The sequence below is a fragment of the Zootermopsis nevadensis genome, unplaced genomic scaffold, assembly GCF_977971745.1.
Source record: "Zootermopsis nevadensis isolate Lab colony 2312 unplaced genomic scaffold, Znev_1.0 Znev_ptg000015l, whole genome shotgun sequence".
In the NCBI taxonomy this organism is placed as follows: domain Eukaryota; kingdom Metazoa; phylum Arthropoda; class Insecta; order Blattodea; family Termopsidae; genus Zootermopsis; species Zootermopsis nevadensis.
The window spans coordinates 2,284,401-2,298,923 of record NW_028259147.1 but is presented as its reverse complement, the minus strand read 5'-3'; the positions used below and the strand labels follow the sequence as shown (position 1 = coordinate 2,298,923).

General features: G+C 38.0%; 1 protein-coding gene and 1 long non-coding RNA gene across 10 annotated transcripts in view; one reads left to right on the top strand and one right to left on the bottom strand.

Annotated features, from left to right (window-relative positions):
- Positions 1–14,523, bottom strand: part of LOC110833551 (neurotrimin) — a 524,202-nt gene that overhangs the window by 221,993 nt on the left and 287,686 nt on the right. The window contains exon 2 of one of the 7 annotated variants that reach the window (XM_022071769.2): positions 6,972–7,032. The exons of the other annotated variants lie outside the window; for them this stretch is intronic. The gene's annotated coding sequence lies outside the window, so the exon portion shown is untranslated. The remainder of the gene's footprint in view (positions 1–6,971; positions 7,033–14,523) is intronic. 7 annotated transcript variants of the gene reach the window in all.
- LOC110833552 (uncharacterized) overlaps positions 1–14,523 on the top strand; it is a 267,341-nt gene that overhangs the window by 243,832 nt on the left and 8,986 nt on the right. The gene's annotated exons all lie outside the window — the stretch shown is intronic.

Below are 14,523 nucleotides of genomic sequence, written 5' to 3'. Positions count from 1 at the left end.
AAAATTAAGTTCTTTGTTGTGCCAACAGAAGTACAAGTACTTATGGATTTTACGCGTACCTGATATAAAGTTCACTAATCGAATACGGAAACTGGGTCTGTCCGTCTGTATTTCTAAATGAACAACTCCCTAGATTTCCACTGAATTTGATACCGAGGTGAGGTATATAATTTGGTTGCAAAGATTTAAATTTGACTCCCATAACTCAAAAATTAAACCTCCTTTGCACAGAGCTTATACGAACTAACAATTTTTACGAAATGACTCATTTTACACTAGAGTAATTTAATCCTTTGAAAAGCGAAAAGAGAGGGAGACAGACAGGATGGATAGCAAAGAGGAAAATGTCGAGGGAAAATCGAGAGAAACGTCATTTCTGGAGGCCATAAGTACCACAAATAAAATCTTATTTTTCAAAGGTCCCAGGAAATACCCGCTCGTCTTTCAGATAAGAGCATAGTGAGTGAGGCGACGTTGATGTAACAAGTATGGCAGCTTTATAACAGGTACGGCGGAATCCTGATTTACTTATGGATTAATGTTGAGCTCACGCAATTAATATTTAATCTTCTAAACCCCAGTGGTAAATATTTGTCCCAGCTGCCAGACAATCTGTAAATCTGCACGTTTTTATGTACCCCATGTTTCAAAGTGTAATCAGCGATTATTTCTTTGAAGTAACTTATAATCGTAATGGCGAATTAATGTTTTCTTTGCGGTACGGACTGAATTATTAAATGATAGGTTAGGTTGTTACGTTAGGTCACGTATCCACATCTCGGAGCAGTAAGACGACGTCGCTACGCTAGGCGTCGGTTTGCCAGTATCGAGCCGCGTATTATATTACCTTCATTTACATTTCGACGTCGGTTTCGGAAATTTCGGGCGCTGTGACAATTGGTATCGACTTTACAACTCCATGTTTAATGACATCTCCGCGTTCGCCTGTGCCAAATACAGCATCCGGAGCCTCACCCGAGATATTTGTGGCGTCCTTTTAGGTGTCGCGACGTTTAGCGTCTTTTTACAAAGTTGTGTCAAATGGTTCATCTGCCCATATCTTGAGGGGATTTAGCCATGACGGACGTAATTTTTCTAATGTTATCAGTTCAGTTGTAAGCATAGGAAACATTTGAAACGAGAGTTTCGGAATACAAACCCCACATTTTACAGAAATGGACGAATACAATTGGATTTGTTACAGTCACGTGGGATTGGTCATGGGAATGGTATAATTATAATGACGCACTGAGTTAGAATCTGCGTCCCTGTCCGGCAGTCAAGTTAACGATAGCTCTATAATTTTAATGTGTACTCCATTTAATCTTCATTTCTTGTTAGCAGCAGTCAGATGCTAATTTGACTAAATTCATGGCAACTTGCAGATCCATGTATATACAATTCTGGCATGTAATGGAGCATGCATTAACACAGTTGTGTGTTTAATGCATGTATTACTGCAGTCACTCTGTGTGGAACATTATTGCTAAACACCAATGTCTACATATGTGGACAGGAACGGCACTGTGTCAACACAGCATTTGTAAATGAACCGCTTAGAGGTCACAAGCATGTGTCACACATTTATACACGTTCCTTTTGTGGAGGTCTGACACAAAAGAATTACTTAACAAATGATTCTGCACTAAGATCCTTGTTGCAATAACTATATAAACCTTTGACGCTGAAACTCGTCTAAATAATATTTAAGAATTTAGTCCGTACCGCGAAGAAAACACAACACTTCACCATTACAAAGATCAACTGGTTCACCCTTTAAACCCGCAGTTCGTATAAATAATATTTAAATATTCAGTCCGTACCGCGAAGAAAACACAACACTTCACCATTACAAAGATTAATTGGTTAACGCTGTTTAAGGAAATGATCGCTGTCTACAAGAGTATTATACAAACCCATACGTACAAAATTCAGCGTTATTGGTTGTTAAAGCAGGTGGTATCTGTAGTTACCACCGGGATTTAAAAGGCTAATTAATAAACAAAACAACTCCGTAATATACAGTTTTTCTTTAAAAGCTGATTTTACTCAAAACTTCTCGCTACTCTGCCCATAAAAGCGGGTTTACGTAGCCAGACGAGTTCATATTAGCTTCTATGTAAGACGAATGTATCAGGATTTTGTTTTTAACAGTCATTCAACTGAAAATCGTCCTGAAATATTTTTGAGTTTTAAAGCGAATACTTGTGAACATTCTGACAAGGTACATTGGTGATATAAAATGGTTTCTTTGCTTGTATCTTTAGTAAAGGCGATAAATGATAAGGAACAATTGTGAAAATGTATGGACCACAATGAATTATCCGGCACAATTGGTAACATCTGAATATTGCAACAACTGTCATAAGAATATAATGATATTTCTCTGACAATTTTAGAATCAATCTTTTATATAAAAAGGGAACAAATTAAGTTACACGAATGGTAAGGCATTCTTTATATCGCAGCTTGTGACGTAATGCCTAGATGTTCTGCTTACTTATGTTTCCCATTACTCCTGCTAGATGGATCACCTACACGTCCCAATTCCAAAAACACTTCTCTTCACTCACAGCGATAGCACAATCCTGGCACAAAAACACCTCATAATTTGTTGTTAGTGACTTGTTTTTCCCTCAAACTACAGATCCAAAGACCATTCTATTTGTTGGTGTCACGATAGTAATGAAAATTTATATAACACATATTCTAAAAGTTCTTGGAAATAAAAATGTAGGAACTCAGTTAAGCAAGTATCTCCGAGACAATAATTTTCATTTAATATAACGAAAATAAAACTTCGAGAAACCTCACTTACCGAGGCTACAACTTTTTTCCATCTACTTTTAGGTTTAAGTAGTCTCTTTCTACGCATTTTCCTTCCGTGACACATGGGCCATTGATCTGTTAATTTTGACTAAATTACCCTAATTACATTACGTGCGAGGTGAAAGTTCTTGAATTCGAAAATACCTGATCCTCTCCGTACACACGTCACTAATTCCCCTCTAGCAGAACGAAATTCAAGTTCTCGGGAAGGAAAACTTAATTTTCCTCCCTTTCGTTGACTTGAGTGACACAATATTCCGTGCAAGGTGAATTAATTTTTCATATGTCTGAGTGAAATTCTTTCAGTGGGTCTAGAGAGAAAGAACACACGTTTTTCGTGTCGCACGGAAATTCCGTAGATGACAGTCTGAAACAATATCATCGCATTACTTAGAATTTAGACGAAAAGATATGCACGCAAATATTAAATGACCGGTTTCAGCATCTTTTGCTCACGTAACTGAAGCCCAATTCACCCTGAGTTATCTGAAATGCAAATGCGACCAGGACCCCGACATGACCGACAAGAACATGCAATTAAAATAATGTATTTTAAATCCGAAGAATCTTAATTTAAATAAGCACAGCGTTTTAATAGTGTTATCGTCTGGAAACCCCTAAATTATGTTGTCCGTGTACACGAGGGAAAGATTATGACCGATTAAAAATAGTTCAACTGAACTTAGCGGTAAATTTATTAATTTGCATATATATATATATATATATATATATATATATATATATATAAATCTCGTGTTCAACATAAGTCTGGGGTTATTACACAAAATCTACACTGTTATTTAATAATACGCATTCAAGAAATTACTTAACTATAACACGTAAATTCAAATAAGTGACTTCATATATGATATGATCCACAGTTTAATATTATAAAATCAAAGTCACCGTGTTTCGGGAGCCGAATCTGCTTCATTCTTCAAGAAAGAATGCCTCTTCTGTTTGGTCTAAGAGTAGGGGCTTATTAATATCCTAGTGGATTGAATTATTGATCATTTAAAGCCTACATGTACCACCTGTCTGACATACTACAACTCTTCATTTCATCCACAGATTGTGTTTATAGGTTTCGTATGATTCTCGCTTTAAACAGCGATTATTTCCTTAAACAGCTTTAACCACTTCATTTTTGTAATGGTGAAGTGTTGTGTTTTCTTCGCGGTAGGGACCGAACTCTTAAATACTATTCAGACGAGCTTCGATTACAAATAGCACAGGCCACTAGACGCTCGCTTCACCGCAGAGACTCAATTTATAATCCGGGCGACTTCAGGGGGACAAACTGGCACTTGAACAAGCTTTCCCTCAGAGATTTTCTTCGGTTTCCCCCAGCTGATCACCATTTCACCATCGTCTATCACCGCTCCGTGAGGTGTGCGATATTTGTCAAAGAGAAAATATGTTTTGTATGTGTCTCTTTGAATTCTATTCTCTTTCTGACAATACTGAGTATGTAAAGTGTAATTGAGCGCAAATACACTTCAATTACTCCAATATTATCATTCACTGAATGTCAACAATACTCAGAACAAAGCATAGCTTGTTCCTCGCTACCTTCTGCAGTAATATTTCACAGAAATGCGACGCGTCAAAGCATGTTGATCTGTGTTAATGCTCGAAGGACTCGTTGCTAGGGCAACTCTCCCACAAATATACACAACCGTTTTATATTAAAGTAGATGTGTCGTAAACACTCGAATACTTCGGGGATTTTAGAGAAGACGTTTCATCAAAATTGCTTTATTAACCAAGTTGGTTAAATCGAGTACGGTTTGTGAAACAGCGGTCCGAGAGCCGCTGCCGGCCCGCTCCTTTAGATACCGGCCGGAAAAAAAATTAATTTTCATTTGGCGTAGGCTATTATTATATCCGATTTGCCAAAGGTTGAAACAATAAAGATTTTAAAATTAGCGAAGTTTCTTTTTTTTTTACGTTTCGTTTCCTTTTATCGATAAAATAAAATGTTTCAAACCACAGAATATATTTTTCAGCGTAGTCTCACTAGATAAATTTACTACCAACTTCCGTTTTATACCGACATAAAATTAAGGGAAATTTCTTACAATTTAAATTATTTTAAATTTAATCCGATGCAAATATTTCAACGTTATTAGCACGCAATAAGTCTAAATAAACATGTATAGACTTAAATATATTTATTTTGTACAGTCTATACACAACCGTTTGAAGTTAATATAATATTTTACATAATAAAATGTGTTAATATTATATAATTTTTACAACACCAATAAACTTCAAACGTTTGTGTATAGACTGTACAAAATAAATATATTTAATCAAACACAAACATGACGCATATAAGATAAAAAATGTATAGACTTGCTAAATATAATTAAATTCCTAAAATTATATCTAGGTCACTAAGTTATAATGGCTTGTCAGGTGCCCCAACGATCAAACTACGACGCCATATTTCCTTATAAATAACAAAGAGTAGTTTTAGTGAAACGGCCACTGATATAATATACTCAACAGGATATCTGCGAGTCACGTATCACAGGTTGTCCTTCCCTGTCTGCCACAGACACGTCATATGACGTGCAGACGGAACTGAAATATCGTGACACACAAGCAGAGACTACAACGCAGTGTATAACAACTCAGCCGACATTACCTCTGGATTTATCTCAACAAATATCACAGTCATGATTCATCATAATTAGTGGTTTTCTATAATGGGCTGGTTCTGTCTTGAACGCAACGTCCACATGACAGCTGATTCCAATTAGCAATAAAAACCATTTATTAAACATTTCTTGAATTCTACATTACACTGCATACAGAAAGATGTCTTGTCTTCCGCGGGCGCCGTGTAGTCTGGCACAAATTTACCGAAGTTTCGGGGGTGTTTACCGCCTCCATCAACAGGTCGATATAAAATCTGCTACGAAAACACTGATGTATTTATAAGTGGCCTGGAACGCGTACCAACGCTGAGAATGCAAAGCTTAATTTGAACTAGTATACTGGTGTATTTATTAATAATTTATCTTCGTGGTTCGAATACAAATTGAAGTGGACACAATCGATTATTGGTGCAATCGAACTATAATGCAAATAGCAGTTAAAGAGGGTTCTCTTTACTCTGGCATTTGCTCTCCACGAAGAGAGAATATAAAGACGCCTTCTGTCACGTGATATTTTTTAACCTTTTTAAGCCAAAACTCATCAAAAACTCAGTCCGTACCGCAAAGAAAACACAGCACTTCACAGTTACAGAGGTAAACTGCTTAACACCGTTTAAGTAAAAGATCGCTGTTTATACTAAGAATCATTCTTAAGACTTGAGGTTCTCACAGCGGTGAGTATGAAGATATCCGTCTTCTGGGTTATTGCGCTGTGTAGTCTGGTCGATGTTAACCAACGTTTCAGAGGTCATACTGCCTCCGTCATCAGGGCCCTGATGACGGAGGCAGTATGACCTCTGAAACGTTGGTTAACATCGACCAGACTACACAGCGCAACAACCCAGAAGACAGATATCTTCATCGCCCTGATGACGGAGGCAGTATGACCTCTGAAACGTTGGTAAACATCGACCAGACTACACAGCGCAACAACCCAGAAGACAGATATCTTCAATCATTCTTAACCCAAACAAAATGCAGAGTTACTGATTTCCTAAAGTAGCTGGTACATATAGTTACCACTGGGCTTGAAAGTCTTAATACTCAGTTCAGTGGAAACAATTATGCCGCGTTATAAGAGAAAATAATACGAATATTAACAAATGACATTTGTAGAAGAGCACTGGCAAGTCTGAAGATCGTGAGGCACACTAAGGTATCACAAGATACTGAATATCGATAAAATAACATTCTTATCGAGTTCTTTACTACTTTCTTTCACCAGTGAAGTGACTCTGAAGATACACCGAAGTTCGCATTGGCTTAAAAGTTGATCATTTAAATATCCGTGTCGAAATTACAAAGTCGAAATTCGTGAAAATAATTCATATTTTGCCACAGACACACAAAATTCCCTGACATTTAATAAAAATTCTGTTGGTGGATAGAAATCTATTTCAGATTAAATGATAAGCGATACCTTGATAATCAAATCTGTACACTTCGTGAGATGCAAAGTCAACTTTGCGCACTTACATTAGTTAGAGGACGATATTCCTGGATTGTAGAACAGCACGTACGATAATCAGGTACTCACCTAGAAAAAAAACCCCAGTTAAATTCAGTTTTGTTAAGGGAATAAAGCGAAGTTCTCTCGTCCACACACACACACACAGTGGAACCAAAAACATGGACACGTATTAAGTGATTCTTATTTTCCTTAACGACACTTAATTTAATACGTTATATGGTGTCGAATAATAGAATGACTCTGAAATTATACTTTTGCATATTTTAATCTTTAAAGGAAAGAAACGAGATACATCTGCATATTACGAATATAGGCTGTGAGGACGGGAGATACCCGATCTTGGCTCTGGATCGTGCCGTGTTTATCACCAGAGTTGGTTAATATACAGTGGAATTTGAGACAGTCACAGATAGATTTGTCTTAAGTCTAGAGTAACTTATCATTAGAGCAATTATTCACCCATTATCGACATTCAAAGTGTGAAATTTTATTAAATTTCTTGTTGTTTTTTTTAGCTATAAATGATTTTTGTATATTTTCTCGTGAGATAATCCATATTATCCTTCGATATGCTTTCTATTTTAATTCTGTATCATTGTTAATAGCGATGTAACGGATCAACTAACAAGAGTTTTAGAATGAAATATAAATGACTGGAATAACGAATATCAAAATCAACAAAGACAATTCTGAAAACAGGGGTACGAAACAAATGTAAAAATATTTGGGCATCATAAATGTAACAACAATAGATGTATATGAGATAAAAAGGTGTTAGGATCTCATATTTGTCACCATACTTTGTGAAGTATTTTTTAAATATATGTAAACAAACAAATTTAAATTTAAATCGTTACACAACACCGATTAACAACAATCACTCGATTGTTTAATCTATCTCTTGCATTTTTACGCAATTAGACCTTCCGTTCTGCGTAAATTTAAATCACAATTTCAAACATTATACCACATTTAATGCCAGAGGAATTCAATAAAAAAGAAAAACTAAATAAGTGTTAATAACAACATTGTTTCTGCACTAACAAAAACTCGTCTACAACATATTAAATTATGTAAATGTGTTCCCATAAAATACATCGTACGATTCCGTAACGGACGGATAGAAATTTGATTTTTCTTTGACCAAAATAATAATCATTGAAATCACGCAAACAAAACCACTCCCACAACACGCAGACCACTATTTCATATTTATAGGCTTATAAATAACAGTAGTTTATGGCCGCAAATAAAACTGTATTCTTTTACACACAGACGAGAAAGTATCGCATGTTGAAAGCGGGACTGAAACAATTTCAGAAGTTCGAGACGAAATATAAAGGCGACTTAGTGGAATATCTGAGTTTCTGCGACAGATGCTGGCCAGTTAGTTATCAGTTACACGCGACAAGTTAAGTATTGTGGCCGGGTCAATCCGTGCGTTTTGCCTACGTCACTAGCTTGCGGGCAGAAGGGAAACAAAGCCACGTACTCTGTGAACCAAACTAATTACGTGCACAGCAAATGAGACAGCCAGCCACAAAGTAACGCCGCTGGGAAATAATGTCAAAAGTGCGGACAGCATATATTTCCTTATCTGCTACCCCCCCCCCCCCTCGCCTTTTACTTCTAACGTATCTCAACCGCGCATATTCGCCGCGACATCCCACGCTGTATCCTAGCAACATTACAGTCACTTGATTGTGTGCGTCTGACACCAAAGGTCCTTTATCCAAATGACATTTATCAGCTGATACATGCGCTCTGTATGTCCTAATACTTGAGAATCGGGAGGTGCTGAACATATTTTGATTAAACATGGCGTGGGCGTTATAGCATTGGAGGCTGACCCAACCTCGTGCTTTTTAAATTTTCTATAACTGGTAACAACGCGCGAACTTGTGAGGTGGGAGCAACTTTAGTAGCATTCTTAAAATGGTTTTATTTTTTTATTTAGTGTTCTGTCTGACGACAGGTCCATATGAACAGGATCCTTCCATCCTTTTCTCGGACTGGGACCTGTTCATATACGTTCTTGGCAGATGATCCAGAAGTGGTTTGCCATTGCCTTCTTCTGTGTGTGAATGGAGTAATTGTTGGGATGCCACGGAGGAAAACTCCGTGTTGCCTAGACCACGGCCTTGCCCAACACAAGTTATAAATTCGGGCACCGCCGGGAATCGTACCCGAGTCCCCAGGATTACAAGGCCAGCGTTCTAACAGCTAGACCACCGTGGCGGTGCAAAATGGTTTATGGTTGCAGATTTACGAAAGACAGGATTCTTTAACAATGTATGAAAACTACAAAAGGCTTCAGTCTGACCAGGTTTTGAGATGCGAACGAGTACACGACAGAACAGCATATAAATTCAAAATCTAAACATTCTGGGTCATCATAGCGATTCAAGACTTATGAATAAATGATGAACTGGAAAATACATGGAAGAAAGAAATCGTGGCATAATTTGAGGTACTATCTCAGCATTAGCTCAAACAGACTGAGGGGAAACCACGAAAAAGAGAAGTCAGTGTATCCGGTATCCGGGCCGAGATTTAAACCCGCGACCTCCCGAACGCGAAGCACGTGTTAAAACATTCCGCTGTTAGATATTCGTGTTTGAAAAATGGCACGTTCTCGTGATATCGTTAGCTTCTCTATTTTACCGGTGTTATAAAATGTTTCTGTCTAACACACTTGTTTCAATGCGTGCTTATATTTGAATCTTGATGACAGTGATAAGGTCTCCTCTCATAATAATATGTTACAAGCGAACAATATTAGATAACAGAACGGAAGTCTAGTACTTGGGTTTACTGATATGAAATGACATCGGTGGTATTTACTGAAGATATCTTAAATGATATTCTATCGTGACTTTTTTACATTTTGCTATCCTAATATTCTACCAGGCAGTAGCCGCTCGTCCTTCTAAATCATCCAAATAATATTTAAGAATTCAGTCCGTACCGCGAAGAATACACAACACTTAACCATTAAAAATATAAATTTATTAATGCTGTTTAAGGAAATAATTCCCGGCGGTGCCCGAATTTATAACTTGTGTTGGGCAAGGCCGTGGTCTAGGCAACACGGAGTTTTCCTCCGTGGCATCCCAACAATTACTCCATTCACACACAGAAGAAGGCAATGGCAAACCACTTCTGGATCATCTGCCTAGAACGTATATGAACAGGTCCCAGTCCGAGAAAAGGATGGAAGGATCCTGTTCATATGGACCTGTCGCCAGACAGAACCCCCCCCCCCCAAAAACAACAACAACAACAACAACAAACAAACAAACAAACAAACGCTGTTTTAAACTGAGAATCGTAGCAAACCCAGAAATAAGTGCATACGAAATTTTTTGATGAAAAATTTACAGATAGAACTTTTGATTTATTGACTAACCGAGTATCTATCGACATTTCAAAAAAGACCCCACAGGATGAAGTTAGTAAGCAGTCCCAAGTCTTGGTTACTAATGTGTAGTCTAGTATTAACTTCACACGTGTATGTAACTAAGGTAACTGTAGACTTGACCTTACAAACATTCAGTCAGATCACATGTAGTGTTAGCAGTTTCTCTCCATGTGGACCTTCGTGAAGAAAACCAACAATTGTCATTAAGTTAACGACATTTCAGCAAGACGCAGACTCGATAAAGATGCATATCCTTTCCCTTAAGGAAACCACGCCCCGCTGATAAGAAATGCAACATCAGAGTATTTTAATCCCTCAACGAAATTATTCCTGGTTTCAGCAAGCTGCTTCCGTATGCAAATGTGAGATCCCCAAAGTCTTACTGAATTGTTTCTGAAATTAGCTGAGAAAATTGGCAGTAGGAATACATAGCCTTATTTGAAAAGCAATTAACTTAACTGAATCGATAATTTAAGAAAACAGCCTAGAACACATTTACCTTCGCAGGGCAAAAGAAGTGATACCAAAGAAATTCATGACTAAAATGTACGCAGGAACAAATATTTCAATCGAATCCATTCTCCTAGATTACAACCATCTGAACTGTTATGTCGTGTAGCATGGCAGAAGTTTACCGACGCCTCAGAGTCGCAAAAGTTTAAAATATTAAACGGTGCTACAAGCCAGAAGACAGCCATCTTCATACCTTGCTGTGTGATGACCTCTAATCTCAGATGACTAACCAAGTTCTCAATAAACCACTCATCGTCCTGATGATGGAAGCAGCAAGGACATTCGAAATTATTGTAGACGACTACAAGCCCAGGTCTCGGATTCGATTCCCGGCGGTGCCCGAATTTATAACTTGTGTTGGGCAAGGCCGTGGTCTAGGCAACACGGAGTTTTTCCTCCGGGGGCTTCCCCGGTTTCTCCGTGGCATCCCAACAATTACTCCATTCACACACAGAAGAAGGCAATGGCAAACCACTTCTGGATCATCTGCCAAGAACGTATATGAACAGGTCCCAGTCCGAGAAAAGGATGGAAGGATCCTGTTCATATGGACCTGTCCTCAGACAGAACACTAAATAATAATAATAAGATGAGGTGGCCTAGCGGTTAGAACGCCGGCCTTGTAATCCTGGGGTCTCGGGTTCGATTCCCGGCGGTGCCCGAATTTATAACTTGTGTTGGGCAAGGCCGTGGTCTAGGCAACACGGAGTTTTCCTCCGTGGCATCCCAACAATTACTCCATTCACACACAGAAGAAGGCAATGGCAAACCACTTCTGGATCATCTGCCAAGAACGTATATGAACAGGTCCCAGTCCGAGAAAAGGATGGAAGGATCCTGTTCATATGGACCTGTCGTCAGACAGAACACTACAAATAAAACAAAACAAGCCCACACCGTGTTACAATCCACAAGACAATCACCTTCGTACTCAGCTCAAATCCAACTAAGTTCTAAAAAAAAGCTAGACGGCAGAATGTTCCATTTTGCAAGTGATGTTACCATTAGGAAGCTTTTAGAGATACTTCTAAAGATGATAATGATATGCAAGGGGTAGAGGGGAGAAAATGGCAGATAATAACATGAAGATAAATAACAACGGGCCTTTCCTACTGCTATAAGACGCGCCTAATTATTTAGCTGTCCCGCTGATCTGCCACAATGAGAGAAGGGGTTCAGTTTCCATGGCAACATCTGTATATTTATTGTGTTATTCTACAGTAGCACAACGCTAATTTCTTTAGCGAGGTATATTACGTTCACAATGATGACTGACTACGGTACACGCAGGACAAAGTGAAATTGAATAACTCTACCGCGCGTGGGCCCATAATTGACTTCCACTGCAGCATGCACGATAGTACGTCATTAATTCTAATGGACAGAAATCATTTCCCATAAGGAATACTGTTTCGCTGTCGTATTAATACACATGATTTATAGGGGTTCAGTCACAACCATTGCTTCGCTATAATTAACTTGCATGTGTAACAGACCTCAGTCAATACTTCGGACGTTGGAAAAGAAACACAGGTGATTAGCTAACCAAACCACGAAGTGGAGTGGTTAACACTCTGAAGCACGAAGCTCGTCTAAATATTATTTTAAACTACACTTTCTCTCTTAAAGAAATAGCTCGTCTTTATCACAAAATATTATTTTTAAATATTATTTAGGGAAATAAGGTTTATTCTAATAATCATATGAATACCATAAATATACTACGTGTGCAAAATTTGGAGGTAAATATAGTTACCATTATAATTTAAAGGGTTAAAAATCATTGAATTTCTGCTGGATATTTTCCCTGTGTCTCTAGCAATACGCCTGCGTAGTAGTCCATCAGGTCATGATCGCTTCCTTCCACATGCTTTAAAATTTGTAACACATTATTTATGTAAGATTCATTTTAATATTTTTAAGCCCTGTGGAACCAAAAATACCACCTATTATAACAATAAATAATTCTGTATTCAGCATTAATGGCTTTTGTATGATTCTGAAAATAAACAGGGATCGTTTTCTTAAAAGGTGTCAACCGGTTTATTTTCGTAATGGTAAAGTGTTGTGTCTTCTTTGCGGTACGGACTGAATTCTTAGATATAATTTAAATGAGCTGCCAAAATTCAAGAATTAGGGGAATTTTGTCCCCTGATTACAAGATAAACAGCTAAGCAGTCAATTGTATAAATAAAGAAAGCAATCATTTAGCTTGAAAACGGTAGAAGTGCACATATTTACCTTAAATGTTGTTCGTAACCAAATTTCCCGGCGCATTCAAAGCTACCTCGTTTCAAAACACAGACCTCAAATTAATAATTTTTAACATTTTTAAAGCATTTTTCAATGTAATAATTGTTTAAAGAAAATACGCTAATGCTATCAGGTCTGCAACAGAGACAGATTTTTACATCGAACAATGAACGTCACGGCCAATGAGATACGCAAATATTACAACAAAAATATATAATCCAAATTGGAATATAACTTTTCACTTTTATTAAACTTGTAATTGTCGGAGAAAAAACCATGACTGTGACCGCATCTGTTCGTGAAAAGAAGTCATTACTAACTCGTCCATTAAACTAATGCACTTTTAATGACCCCTCTGGAACAGAGCAGGTAACAGGAAGAGTGTGTGTGTTGGTTTACCATAACAGAGCGTTTGAGGCATTTTACAGGTCTCTGTACATTGCAAACACGTGTACAAGCGCGTATACCACCTATCTCATGCACTTCGTAGCACACCCGAATTGCTCCAAATAAATATTTTACATAGCCCATTAACGCCTAGTGTTAAATGTCTGTAGCACCTGACTTAACATTCAACAGTTTTGCTTTTTACGCTCTACTTAATCGAATTCACACGATTCTCACAATAAACAACGATTATTTCCTTAATCAACGTTAACCAGTTGATCTTTTCAACGGTGAGGTGTTGTGTTTTCTTCGCGGTACGGACTCAACATTTAAGAGACGCATCACTTCCTTAAATGAAGGTGCCATCTCGACACAGGTTATCCTTGGTTTTCCTCTGTCTTCAAGCAAATGCTGAGATGGTTCCCAAGTTCCAAGTTGCCACTGCAAGCTTCTCATGCAGCCCTCCCGATTTAAATTAATCAAAATTTACCACCCCTTAACGCCGTCAAAATTTACCCCCCTCCCCTCAGTAGGAACTTCTAAATTATGTATTAAACTTCCAAATTAATAGCCTCAGCTTTCGCTAATACAAAATTTCAAAATTCCGTCTTTTATGCCAATAATCACACTAACGCCTTCACTCTTACTTTATTCTTAACAGAAGGACGAGCGGGCATTGCCTGGGGACCTTCTAGCTATAAGATGCTCTTTCTCCCCCCCAGATATCGAAGTGTCTCTCACTTCCCCCCACCAATTTCCTCTTCCTCTCTCTCTCTCCGGCTTCAAATAGTTAAACGAAGGTTCGGCCATACCCCGCCATAGGCGCCACTATACCCTCGTTTGCATTCATTGCCAAGAGTCGCCACCGTCAGGACTTAACTTTTCTCGCATCTTACAGACAACCAAGCGTGACGGACACTGGCTATTATATTATAATAACAGAGAGGGATTACTTCAAATTTATTATTTCTGAATATTCTCCT